The sequence below is a fragment of the Ambystoma mexicanum genome, chromosome 2q (genome assembly GCF_040938575.1).
Source record: "Ambystoma mexicanum isolate Mex_15411 chromosome 2q, UKY_AmexF1_1, whole genome shotgun sequence".
NCBI lineage: Eukaryota > Metazoa > Chordata > Amphibia > Caudata > Ambystomatidae > Ambystoma > Ambystoma mexicanum.
Window position 1 is genome coordinate 942,586,563 of NC_090924.1, and position 12,167 is coordinate 942,598,729.

Here is a 12,167-nt window from a genome sequence, read left to right on the forward strand (position 1 = left end):
TTTTAAAGTTATGTTGACTGTACATAGGGGATGAACCCACAATGTCTTGTGGGAGTTGAATGAATTGATGTAGACTTTGGAAATGTAAACAGTGTCCTGGCAGATCACACATGATAAGACTGTGCCAGAGGCCCACCATCTAGCACTAATGTGTTAGATGACTAGCGGCTCAATACGGAGCTCACGCAAGTGCGGGAGGGAGGATTCTTTCGTCCTGCTCCACTGTCTGCGATGTATTAGATCACATTCCTTCCATACTGAACTTCATTCCAGACCCATCTTTAGTCAACATTTGGAAACGTTCAGCGGGGAGCACGTCTGTGAGCTATAACAAAGTACGTGGCGTACGCATTGCGTATTCACAGATGCGCTGCTTGCTGTATTTATGGTGGCTGAAGAGTGAAGGATTGTACACTTCTAAGGGTTTAAAGTGTAGAATGGAAGTGCAGAAAATGGCAGTGACCCACGCTGGGGGTGATTGTGTGTCTGTGTGGACCCCCAAGTAAAATTGATCTCATGAAAGCAAGTGGCCTACCCTCCTGGCGAGAGCTGTGCAGTAACCCACTCATCTGCCAGGTACAGTGCCAACTAGACCAGCCAAGTGCTCGACCTAGAGTCTAAACAGGCAGGCTATAATAATAATTTGGTTTTATATAGAGCTACGAACCCTCAGGTATCTGAGCACTGCGGATTACCCACGCTGTGTGGTGCTCATTTATTGACCTCGGAAGGAGGAACGTCTGAGTTTGGCACCGCCGGGATTCGAACCTGCGTCAACAGGCTCTGCACCGATATGACTAGCAATAACATGAGTTAGGAAAGAGTGGTTCAACATGCACAATCGATTGTGCAGAAGATACATCGACATATTCTACCCATGTATGCAGTTCATAACTTGAAAGACGACCACACAGCAAACTAGTGCCCAGTCAAAGGGATAAGCCATTCTCCGTTTTCTGCAAAGGCCACCGAGGTTCACACCCATAAAACTGGTGTAAAAGCACCCAAAGAATAGTGACAAATCATAAAGAAATTGAGGACCTAATACTTGCCCACAGTGTCAGCTGCTTTACAATGTGTGTCACGTTTGTTGGCCACCCTGGTACCTTACCGCATCAACCGGATGGTAGACCGCATTCCTTTCATGCTGCATTTTACCCCAGAGCCAACTTTAGTCCCTTCTGCAGGGAGATACTAATTCACCCATCCCTCCCACCAGCCCCACCTGTTTCTCCTCCTCTAATGTATAGGCCCTACACTCTAGCTGCCTTTCACGCACCATCTCTTTCTCCCTTATGCCTATTGCTTCTCTTCCCACTCTCATGTCACTCTTATCTACCCACCATTACTTTTTTAGTTCTTGTCTTCCAGACCCCACCCCACTTACCCCGTCCCCCCTCTTGTTTGAGCCCAAAGTCGTTCCATTCATTTCTGGGTAGATGGAGGGCCTGTGGCAATGCCCTTGTCTTGTTTGGTCTGCCAGTGCTCTCGTTACACTTCAAGGCGGGCAGCTTGAGTGCCACTGTGTCATTGTTCCCCCCAGGCAGCCCTGATATTCTGCTGCAGTTGCTGAGTTGGACTTGAGTCACGCAATATAGTTTTAGAGACGTTTTTATGGGAGGGCAAAAGGGGCATTTGCCCAGGGCCCCCACCTTGGAGGGTGCCCCACAAGGCTAGCTGATCTGAAGAAGTAAGATTCCATTGTTCATCAGTCTTAAATAGCACACGTCAGGATATTTTATGGGGTGCTGCTGAGGCTCTAAACCCATTGTCTTTCGTTTTGTCAAGTGCATTCTCCCTTGAGCAATTCATCATGTATTGCTTTCTGTGTAATGTGGTATACATAGTTTGTGTGTTCGTTATGACACAACTTTGTAGCATTCTTTCCTTCCTGTGGGAATTATGTAGACCATGTGCAATAGGCAATGGTGATAAATTGAGTCCCACGATGGTTCAGAAGTTAGCTCAGTGTGTGAAGCACCCATTCCAGAGATATATGTTCATATGCAAAATTAGGAATGTCAAATTCCAGCAAGGCTGGCTGAGCCTTTCCTATGTCTGAAGTTTAGAAACCTGCCTACAAATGTACTTGGTTTTGCAGAACAATATCTGCTATGATTAGCAATGTACCTGTACCAGATAGGGGATGCTATAAAAACTAACATATCATTCGTATGGTGAAGGTCTAGAAATTGGTTTGTTCAGATAGGGTTTTGTAAAACCTAGGCAATCGCTTCCAACAATGGCATAAACTGTTAGTCCAAGAGGTGAATAAGTATCCAAATTCAAGACTTTGGAACAACAGCGTTCATGTTTGTATCCTGGATTTACCAGCAGACAATACAGTGATCCTGGTCAAATCATCTAATATATCTTACATAACTGTGCTGCCTTCTGCGAGGTTTGCCTTCTTACATGCTGCTGATATTGTTGAGCCCATTACTTGACATTTCTTCTTATGTAGGCCATTTAGGTGGAAGGGTTGGTAGACAGAAGAGAGCGGATCATATGTTGTAGGTCTCAGGCAAACATATTTAAGGTCTGCTTGTTTGACACAAAAAAAAACAGTTTGCTTGTTGGTAAAAGTCAAAGGTTTTTAGGCACATTTATAAATTAAAATGTCACAAGCCATTGTTTTGGAAGTATTTAAAGCTTTAAAATACAAAAGACAAACCCAGATTAAATGTGTTAAATCACATCAATTGGTTTGCTGGTTCTTATATATTTCCCTTGATGATGGAGAGAACGAAGATAAAATCATTCCCATTAAGCATTACACCATTCTATAATATTTTGTTTAAATATGGTCATGTGATTTGTGTACTTTCCAAGTAAAATTAGATTGTTTTAGTTCATGGTAAGAACTCGAAAAGAAAGTGTTCAAATGCAGAAATTGCAGAGTTGGCACACATCCCAGCGTCACCCCTTCATCCCTTAACCAATGTGTGATGCTGGGCATCTCATTTAATCTTGTATTGCCAAACCTCTCTATATTGCCAGTCCCTAAACCTTTCAAAATTGTCAGCCCTTCTGAGTGATTTCCTTCTCATGGTCTGATCTTCATAAAAGCCTTACTCATGTTTTAACTGTGTTAATAGTGAGCATATTTATATCGCACACCACAGGCATTTGTTCCTTTGATATCTAATGGCAACACTATTTGAAAACCATATCCCACTTCTAATCTCAGTCTGTCTGTATAAAGACACCTTCCTGGTAGCTTCTAATCTGCCTCCAATATCCATGCTACTGTATGTGTAGCATTCTCCGTCCTTCCAATTGGTGGTCTCTATCAATGCATGAGCACTTTTACATTCTGTGAGGCAGCTAATGTGAATTCTCTGTCTATTATGGGTTACATGTAGTTTTTACATATTGTCCTGCATTAATACTACATCTACCTTCCTGGATGTTATTGATAAACATATATCCTGTATGTACTAGAACAATAACCCATTTGTAGACTGCTAATGTTGGTCTTCAAATGATACTCGTTTATCATTCTGATTAGAGCAAGAATGAACAGGACACGGGGACAGGGCAAGGGGAGTGCGTAAGATGGCCCTGGCTTTTCATACTTCAGAGATTTGTATAGCGCCACGCACTGTGACATATCACGCTAGGCACTATCGTACAATCATCACAGTTTACGCACATCACGTAATGCATTTGTGTGAATTTGGCCAGGTGCGGGGGGACGTGATTGGCCCCACATCCATGGATGTTTAGAGCTGTTCAGTTTTCCGAAGTTACAGGAATAGTATTTTGTTTAGTTCTGCTCTAAACCTCGGGATTGGGTTTTGGATATCCTGTAGACTTTGAATACATGGGTTGTGCCACTGTGTCTCTGCCACTTGCAAGGTGGTGGTGTATTATTATTTACACCCATTTGCAATGAATCTTGTAGTGGAATTATCCAGGCACCCGCTTTCTTTTTTGTTGCAGTGCATGTGCGGCAAAGCATTTCGAGAGATTCCATTTCCAAAAACACAGTAGTGTTGGTAAACTGAGCCTGACGGTACACGCTCGCACAAAGCACTGCTGCCTTCTCATTACACCAGTGGAAGCCCTCCTGGCCAGAGGCACAGTTGGCTTGTGGTTTTGTCTCACGCTCTGAGCCCTTGCCATTTAACGTAAGCCCAGTGCCAGCAGTCACTTGCGGTTTGGCAGTGGAATAATCCTGTCATGATGCAGGTAATCCCAGAAATCAATGACGGACTACAGCCCAATCGGCATCTCCAGAACCACCGACTATCAGAGCATCATGCACTGCGCGCTACACGAACATGTCACCTCTCCTGGCGGAGTTAAATGCTATTATTTATGTCTGTTGAGTCTTTGCGCCTGATCCACAGAAGCGTTTTATAGTGCCGTAATCCCATTGAAAAACGCTCTGTGGATAAAGCCCTTTGACTCTAATACGGTAGGCACGCCTTGGCACTTACATGGTTTGCCTTTACGGGACATCATACTAGGCCTTAGTTATATCTCATTATTAAAGGTACAGTCACGCGGTGCGTACCCGAGCCAAGACTTGGCTGCAGCCGGGGGTGGACTGGGAAACAAAAGATGACATGGAAATCATTTTCAACGTGGCCCCATATTACACATGTTCAGATAGCCCAACCCTTTTCCTATGGAAAAATTGGGAAATACGACACAAAAGAAGCCCAGGGTGCCGAGGCCTACCGGGAAATCTCCAGTGTTCCCTATAGGTCAGTCCACCCCTGGCATCTCTACCTTGTGGTACTGAAGATGCGTCTATGAGGGCATGTCTCCACCCCGCAAACGCAAATGCCTCTGCAGCAATAAAGAAATAACGAGCAGGGCGGATCAGCAAGGTTTAAGCAGTTCCAGAAGTGTTGTCTGGCTGCTCCCTCATGCAGACAACACCCAGATACACACCATACACGGCTGCCGAGGAAGCGAAACCGGCTTGCTTCTTCTGGAAGCGTTGGCGGGAAACGGCTTGAATTGGTGAGGGGGATTCTATACAAATACAAATGAAATACTGAACCCAGATCTAGAGATGGGAAGGGTGGGGAATGAGGGGCAACTGTGATCCAGGAGTGAGACATTGAAAACACATCATAACGGCCGTGCTGGCAGTAAATTACAACAGCGTGAAATGCCAAATATGTAATGTTTCCCATGGGACTGTGTATCCGAATGAGTCCTATTACCAGCCTGGCCAAAAAATAAATTAATAAAAGAAGCATATTGAACCTAAACATGTTTTTTATTTAACAGGCCAGAGGGCTTTTCGTCTGAGGTGTGGCATGTATTGCTTTATTTATAGGCCCCATTATTTGTCCCCATGCTGAGCCCCTCACACAGTAAATTCAGGTCAACGCATTACGAAACGCTGACAACAGCAATTGCAGCACACACAATGTGCTCATTAGGCTGTGCCTGATTTGATTTCTTTTTGAAAAAAAACATATGGGTCCCATTAGTCACCTACGGATTAGTAAATTCTGGTCACATTTTCTGTAGATCCACACTGAATATGCATGAAGAATTTTTATTGTAATGACATTCAATAGAGATTATTTGCATATTTCTTGGGCATTCTGAAAACTCAAATGTATTTGAAGCTTTGGTATCTGAATATGCCATGTCCTAAAAAATGGTTTAGGACAAACCAAGCTACTCCCTCAAACGCATGTTTTACCCTAATCTATCCCACCAGCTCAAGAAGGTTGATCCTTTAAAATCTCTTGGAACTCACAATCCTCTGATCCCATACATCTCCCTGTCAGCTTCCCCCAAGGATCAGTCCTTGAGCCTCTGCTCTTCACCCTCCACTCCACTGCCTCAGGAAGACTTCTCTCATCCTTTGGCTTTCACTGTCACCTTTTTACTGATGACACTGAACTATTTTTCTCCTTTTCCTCCTTCACTCCAGTCATCTCGGAACGCATTACGAACTGTCTCACTGAAATTTGTCACTGCATGGCTCTCCGCTGCATCATGCTCAACTCCTAATAAACAGAAGTCATTTATTTTTCCCGGGATCCAATGCCATCCCTCCCCTCTCCTTCTTTCCACCTGACCTTGTTGCTTCCTCATCCAATGCTTGCAATCTTGGTGTCCTCTTTAAAATTGACCTACAACTGCAACAGTTAATCACTACCTCTGCCTCTTCTGCTCAGATTAGCCTCAACATTCAGAAAATGTGTCTTTCACTTACTAACCACTCTACAAAAACTCTCATCTCCACTCCTGTGCTCAGCAAACTAGACTACTTCTCAATCCTACTCCTTGGCCTTCCTAGCTACTCTTTCTTCGCTCTAGACAAAGCCCTCAATTTTGCTACTCACACTCTCTGCACCCTACCCATATCCTCCCTCTTCCACCTACTGATAAAATGCTAGTTATCTCTCCATGCACAACCACTCTCTTTTCAATTTACTTCTCCAACTCTACAAAGCTATCAATGGTCTTGCTCCTCAGTACCTGTCTGATTGTATCTCAGTTTACTCACCACCTTTGTTCCCTCCGATCCTCCACTCACTCAACCACACGTGTTCCATACCCTCCCTGTGCCTCCTCTCTCTTCCGCTCTTTCTCCCAACTCGCCCCACTCCATGGGAGCCCACTGCCCATAAGAATCAACTCCAGTTAACTGTGGATCTCTTTGAAGCTTGGCTTATACTTCACTTACCTGCTAAAGAATGAGCTCCCCCTGCCCTCTCCCCGATGTCCCTATCTGATCTCACAACCGCCTCCAGTGATGCTTAATTATGTCATTTTGTATAGTTAAATCTTACACCTCTTGCAACAAGCAGGGACCACAGCAACACTTCGCTTGAACGCGGGACGCGGCAACGATATTTGCAGTTGGGATTGATCCCCGTTATTACACTTCCAGTAATGATCAAGAGAAATAAAGTTGGATAAGGCCTGATTTGAGAAAGGCACCTTGTCGAAACACGTATAATCCATAGGGCAGATCAATTAAACTTGCTTATCACACAACAGCAATTGGATTTAGTCTCCAGCATAATTTTTTTCTGGCGCAGTAATAAGGTGTGACCACAGCAGCCTGGTTTCCCAATTAAACAAACGGAGTTGAGGAACTCGAAGTCTCCGTTCTATGGCACACCAATGCGACAGTGCAAATTTCTGCATTGAATCAGGACGCGGGGGTTCTAAGTGATATCATTCCAAAAGTTCCTTCAAAATCTGTCCTCCTTTGGTTAAGGTTGCCTTTGTAAGTCACCTGTTTTCTTATATATATTCTTTATATATTGTGTTTTCCTCTGGTAAATCCCCCCGCTTTACACTCTCAAAAAATGGCTCACCATTTATTCTCATTGTTGTGCTATTGTACAGCTACCCTTCCCGAGAATGTCTCTGCCATTTGTAAATGTTTTATACTAATTCATTTCTTTTTGAAATGTTCAAGCCCGTTCATCATAAATACCAAAATATCCCCAAAAATACAAATACAGGAGGGTGTGCTACTCATGAATTTGTGGCAAACTGACAGTTTACATATGTTATTGGGATACATTCTGCTCTCCTCTGCCATTTGCATGATCTGCAGGCACTCTGGATGATCTGTAATAGTGGGGGGTGGGTGAGGTTAATGGGGAGAGAGAGACGAAAATGCAAGATAACCGTGCTGTTGGTTGATACTCGTAGCTCTCTCTGGGGGGTCAGTTTCCAAGTGTTCTGTGTCAAGAGCCTGATAACATTTGTTTCTGAAGTAAGCCTTGTGTGCCTTTGGGGCTAGGATGTGTTGACATGGGGTGTGTTCTGATGTTGGATGGATGTCTATTGGGATGGGTGTTCATTACCATGCAGAAGTGGTGTAGTTGGTAAGCATCATTTTAGTTTGAAACATTGAATTTGAGAAGCTTATTGCAGGGAGCTAGATGGCCAGAAAAACGCTTCCTAGTGATAATTTCGACAGGCAAAGTTTCGAATGCCAAAAGTTCTGACACAAAAGTGCCGAAAAAAAGTTTCAATTTTATTTTTTTGGGGGGCTCCCCTCTCAAGCCCCTGTTTTTCTTTTAAACTACTATTTTACAAAACGAAATTACAATAAAACCTTTAATATAAAAAAATAGATTCAAAACTTTTTTTTCTCGAAACTTTTGTGTCGGAACTTTTGACATTTGAAACTATTGTTTCGAAACTTTGTGCTAGACACCAGCAAAACCTGAACCCACATATAGCAGATCATAACATAGCATAGCAAGGCAGGCATGAGGAAAGGCATGAAGTTAGTCCTCATGAACTAGAAGCCATAGGAACATATGGAAAAGACCTTACAACCTGGTGTACTCGCCATGCACTAGGCATAGAATTGGCACATGCAGAAAGAGGGCAGTCTGGAGACTCCACTGGTTACCATAACATAGGTGCTAAGTGTTTGGGCGAGAAGACTTTCTGGTACAGAGAAACATCTGCTTAATGTATGAAGACCCAAGGCCAGTGCTTTAAGTGGGGTAAGAAATTGAGGGGGGGCCCTTGTTTGGGGGCGTGGCTTTCATTGTGGGCGTGGCCTAAAAGTACACAAATCATAGTAAGGTGCACAAACAAATATATAAATGTATGTGAGCATTTATATGTTTGTATGCGTACTACTATGGTGTGTGTACTTTTCAAACCATATTTTATAAACATAGCAATGTTACATATTTCTATGTTTATAAAAGGTGGCTTGAAACGTGCACAAACCATAGTATTTTACGCACACTTGTGTGCTTACCTTACTATGGTTTGTGTACTTTTCAAGCCACCTTTTATAAACATAGATATTTGTAACATGTTTCTATGTTTCTAAAAGATGGCTTGACAAGTAAACAATTCAAGGCATATTTTATAAAGGGTTGATGACGGACAAAACAAACCGCAAGGTTGGCTTTGTCCGTCGACAAAGCTTTATAAAAGATGCCTTGAATTGTGCACGTTTCAAGCCGTCTTTTATAAACATAGAAATATTTCTACCTTTATAAAAGATGGCTTGAAACGTACACAGTTCAAGGCATCTTTTATAAAGCTTTGCCGACGGAGATAGACGCCTCGGGCTCTGTGATCTCTGTTCAGAGCAGATAGATCACTGAGCCCGAGGCGTCTTTCACCCTCTGCGAACCCGTGGGCTCCGTGATCTAATCTGCATATTAGATCACGGAGCCCACGGGGGTCACTGACCTGGGGAGGGAAAACAAAGGGACAGTAACTTCCTCTGATGACCCTGATGAGGGGTCATCAAAGGGAGTTACAGTGACTGACAGAAGTGCCGCCAGCCTCAGCGTCGCTGTGGCTGGCTGGCACTTCTGTCTGCTTGGCCGACATAATGACGGGCGCATCTCCCATCGCGGCTGCGGCGGGATAATGCATCCCGCCAATGTTGTGTGGGACGGGGGCCCCGGCTGGGCCCCGGCTCAGCCCCACTTTCTGGAGACTGCCGGGGCCCGGCCCCGGCAGGCCCCGGCAGGCCCCGGCCCACTTTAAGCACTGCCCAAGGCACCCCTTTCAAATTGATTAGTATGTAGGTTGACAGGCTGAGTGCAATCTCAGACCTCACTCTGTTTTGCTCAGCTGCTGTGCCCAGAGGGCAGCTGGCACTTTTGCCCCTCTGCGCAGCTAGTACTTTTGCCCATGGGCACATAGGATGGCATTGGTCAGGCGAGCAGGACAGGGCCCATAATTCCTGGTTGTTTCGACTGGAAGTCTACTCGCAAGCCTCAAATTCCTATAACACATTGCACACAGCCATAAGACAAAATTGAAGACCCCCACCTCCCCCGCCCCACACCCCTACCATCCCCCTGCACACACACATGATTGAAGAGAAGCATGCTGACAGTGAAGAAGAGAGAGTTGGGCCAGGGGTATAGAAAGGCTTACCAGTAACACTTCAGTTTTGATTTTGCGGTATCCCTTGCCCCTAACAGTACCAATTCCGTGAGAGTGAAGCTGGGACTGCACAGCGGTTTCACATTCCACATCCTACATATGTCCACTTCTGACATTTTTATGAAAGAATCTGGTTTTCAGCCGCCAATAAACAGTGAAATCTTTGCAGTGCATTGTCGATGGTGCCAGACAGTTCATATAGTGTGTTCAGTCAGGAGCTGAATTCTGACTGCCAATGTTCCACTGACCACTTCATTACAACGCTGTTCTTGTAAACTTGTGTGGGCTGTTTATCACTGCGCATTCATTGTGGCTGCATTATGAAGGGGATACAGACGTGCGCGCGTGAAAAGGCCCACTGTCTTTAGGAGTTTCAGTTTCTTGCACAGAACGTTGTTTCCAGGAAAACTCTATATTGCAAATGGTTCTGTTTCTAGCTGGAAGTTTTGGCTTGAAGGTGGCGCTGGAGTGAATGGAGGGAGAGATGTCATTCGATCGATCCACATTCCTTGCATCTCTGCTTGTTTCTCTCTGTGTGTCTGGGGAGATCAGGGGTTTATTTGCTGATAATATATCCATATCTATTTTATCACTGGCAAAGGATTATGTTTTTTCTGAAGGCTCCTAGGACATTCACATGTGTCTCCTTTCTCTTAGCGCATTAAGTGGAATTGTGGTAAGGCAATGGATCTCAGAAGTCCATCGGAATGGAAACATGAATTTGCAAAGGCAACAGTGTTGGTGTTAGTGCATGTGCGAAATGAAAGTGTGGTGCTGCTGCTTTTGTGATTTAAAGGTGGTGGCGAATTTTCAAAGGTTTCTTTTGATTGACTTTTTGATGAATATCCTATTCAATATGTTACTTAAAAACATGTAGATAGCACAATTTAAATATAGAATACACTTTTTGTGATATAAAAAGGTGCATGATATGCATTGTGAGGTACTGTACTTGTGTGATCATAATCCATGCAATACAATGTGCACAGCATTGTAAAAGCGTAGACAGTGATTACTACAATCGTACAAGCACCACTTGGCTCACTAGACGCCACCCGCTCCTCTCCTCCATGACACCCGGTGCAGCTGTACCCCTCCTCTCTGCCCTCTGTATCCCACCCCCGCTCTATATCTCTTCTGTTGTTACCTCTGAAAAGCGCTCTGTCACGCATCTGTATTGTATATCTCTGTACAGTGCTCCGTTGCTTGATGAAGCTAGGTCCCCGCTTAATAAATACCATATTAGTAGTAATAATAATATTCTGAACAATCCTAGTGTCAGCATTTTCTCCTCCTGCTGCATGTGCTGAGCAATTCTCCGATTTTTAAACTCTGTTACAATCACTCTTATTATTGCAAAATGTAAAGGTGCTCAATGATTTGATCTCAGGAGGACGAAAGGGTGGAAACATACAGATTCCTGTGTCAGAGCTTTCTCAGTGGCAAAAAAACACGTTGTGCTGATGCCAGCATGTTCTTGTTTACAGAAATGTTCTGTACTATGATGTGAAGATCAGCTTACGGAATGCTCTGTCAGGTGTGCTCAGTATCATTACTTAAAACCGAACACTCACCATTTTCAAAGATAATCCTCTCAATAATCTTCAGTTTTCTGTCACGTCCCTCCCTGATGGCCAGGAAAAATGAACCAGCGCACATGTGTACATTGTCACATGTATAGAACAGCAATTACACAGACAAAACAAGTAGAAAGCTGGAGAACGTATTACCTGTAATGGTAGTAGGGAGAGAAATGTGCAGCTGTGATGGCACAGCACACTTTCTTGGTCTCTCATTTGTAAAGGTTGCCTCAGCATCCCTTGGCAGGCAGCTGTAGCATAGGTGCATTCAAGTTGCATAGCTCCCAGAATGTCAGTCTAACGCTTTCAGCACACCGAAATCAGCAGACTACTGTGAAACGATATCCTACTTTCTAACTGGATTCTTGTTTGAGCTCCCAAAAGTGGTCGGCAACTGTGCAAGACAGACCAGTGGATCAATGCACCACCTGCCTGTACAATTGTGCAGTCTGTGTTTCACACACCTGAAATTTGACAGGACGGTTGTCTGAGACTGCTGATGCCTAGAGTTTGTATTGCACAAATAAAGACAGATTTTAAGGTACCAATGCCACGGTACCATTAGAATGTGTTTCGTTATGGAGCAGTGGGCCTGAACTGTAATGTATATATTTATTTATTATTCGCTTGTGAGGCCCTTATGCAGTAAGGACATTCTGTTTCAAAGCGCCCACAGGGCAACAGGGAGCGGACAAGGGGATGAGAAACATTAAA

General features: G+C 44.1%; 1 protein-coding gene across 3 annotated transcripts in view; it reads left to right on the forward strand.

Annotated features, from left to right (window-relative positions):
* RAPGEF5 (Rap guanine nucleotide exchange factor 5) overlaps nucleotides 1-12,167 on the forward strand; it is a 1,543,629-nt gene that overhangs the window by 1,206,615 nt on the left and 324,847 nt on the right. The window lies entirely within an intron of this gene.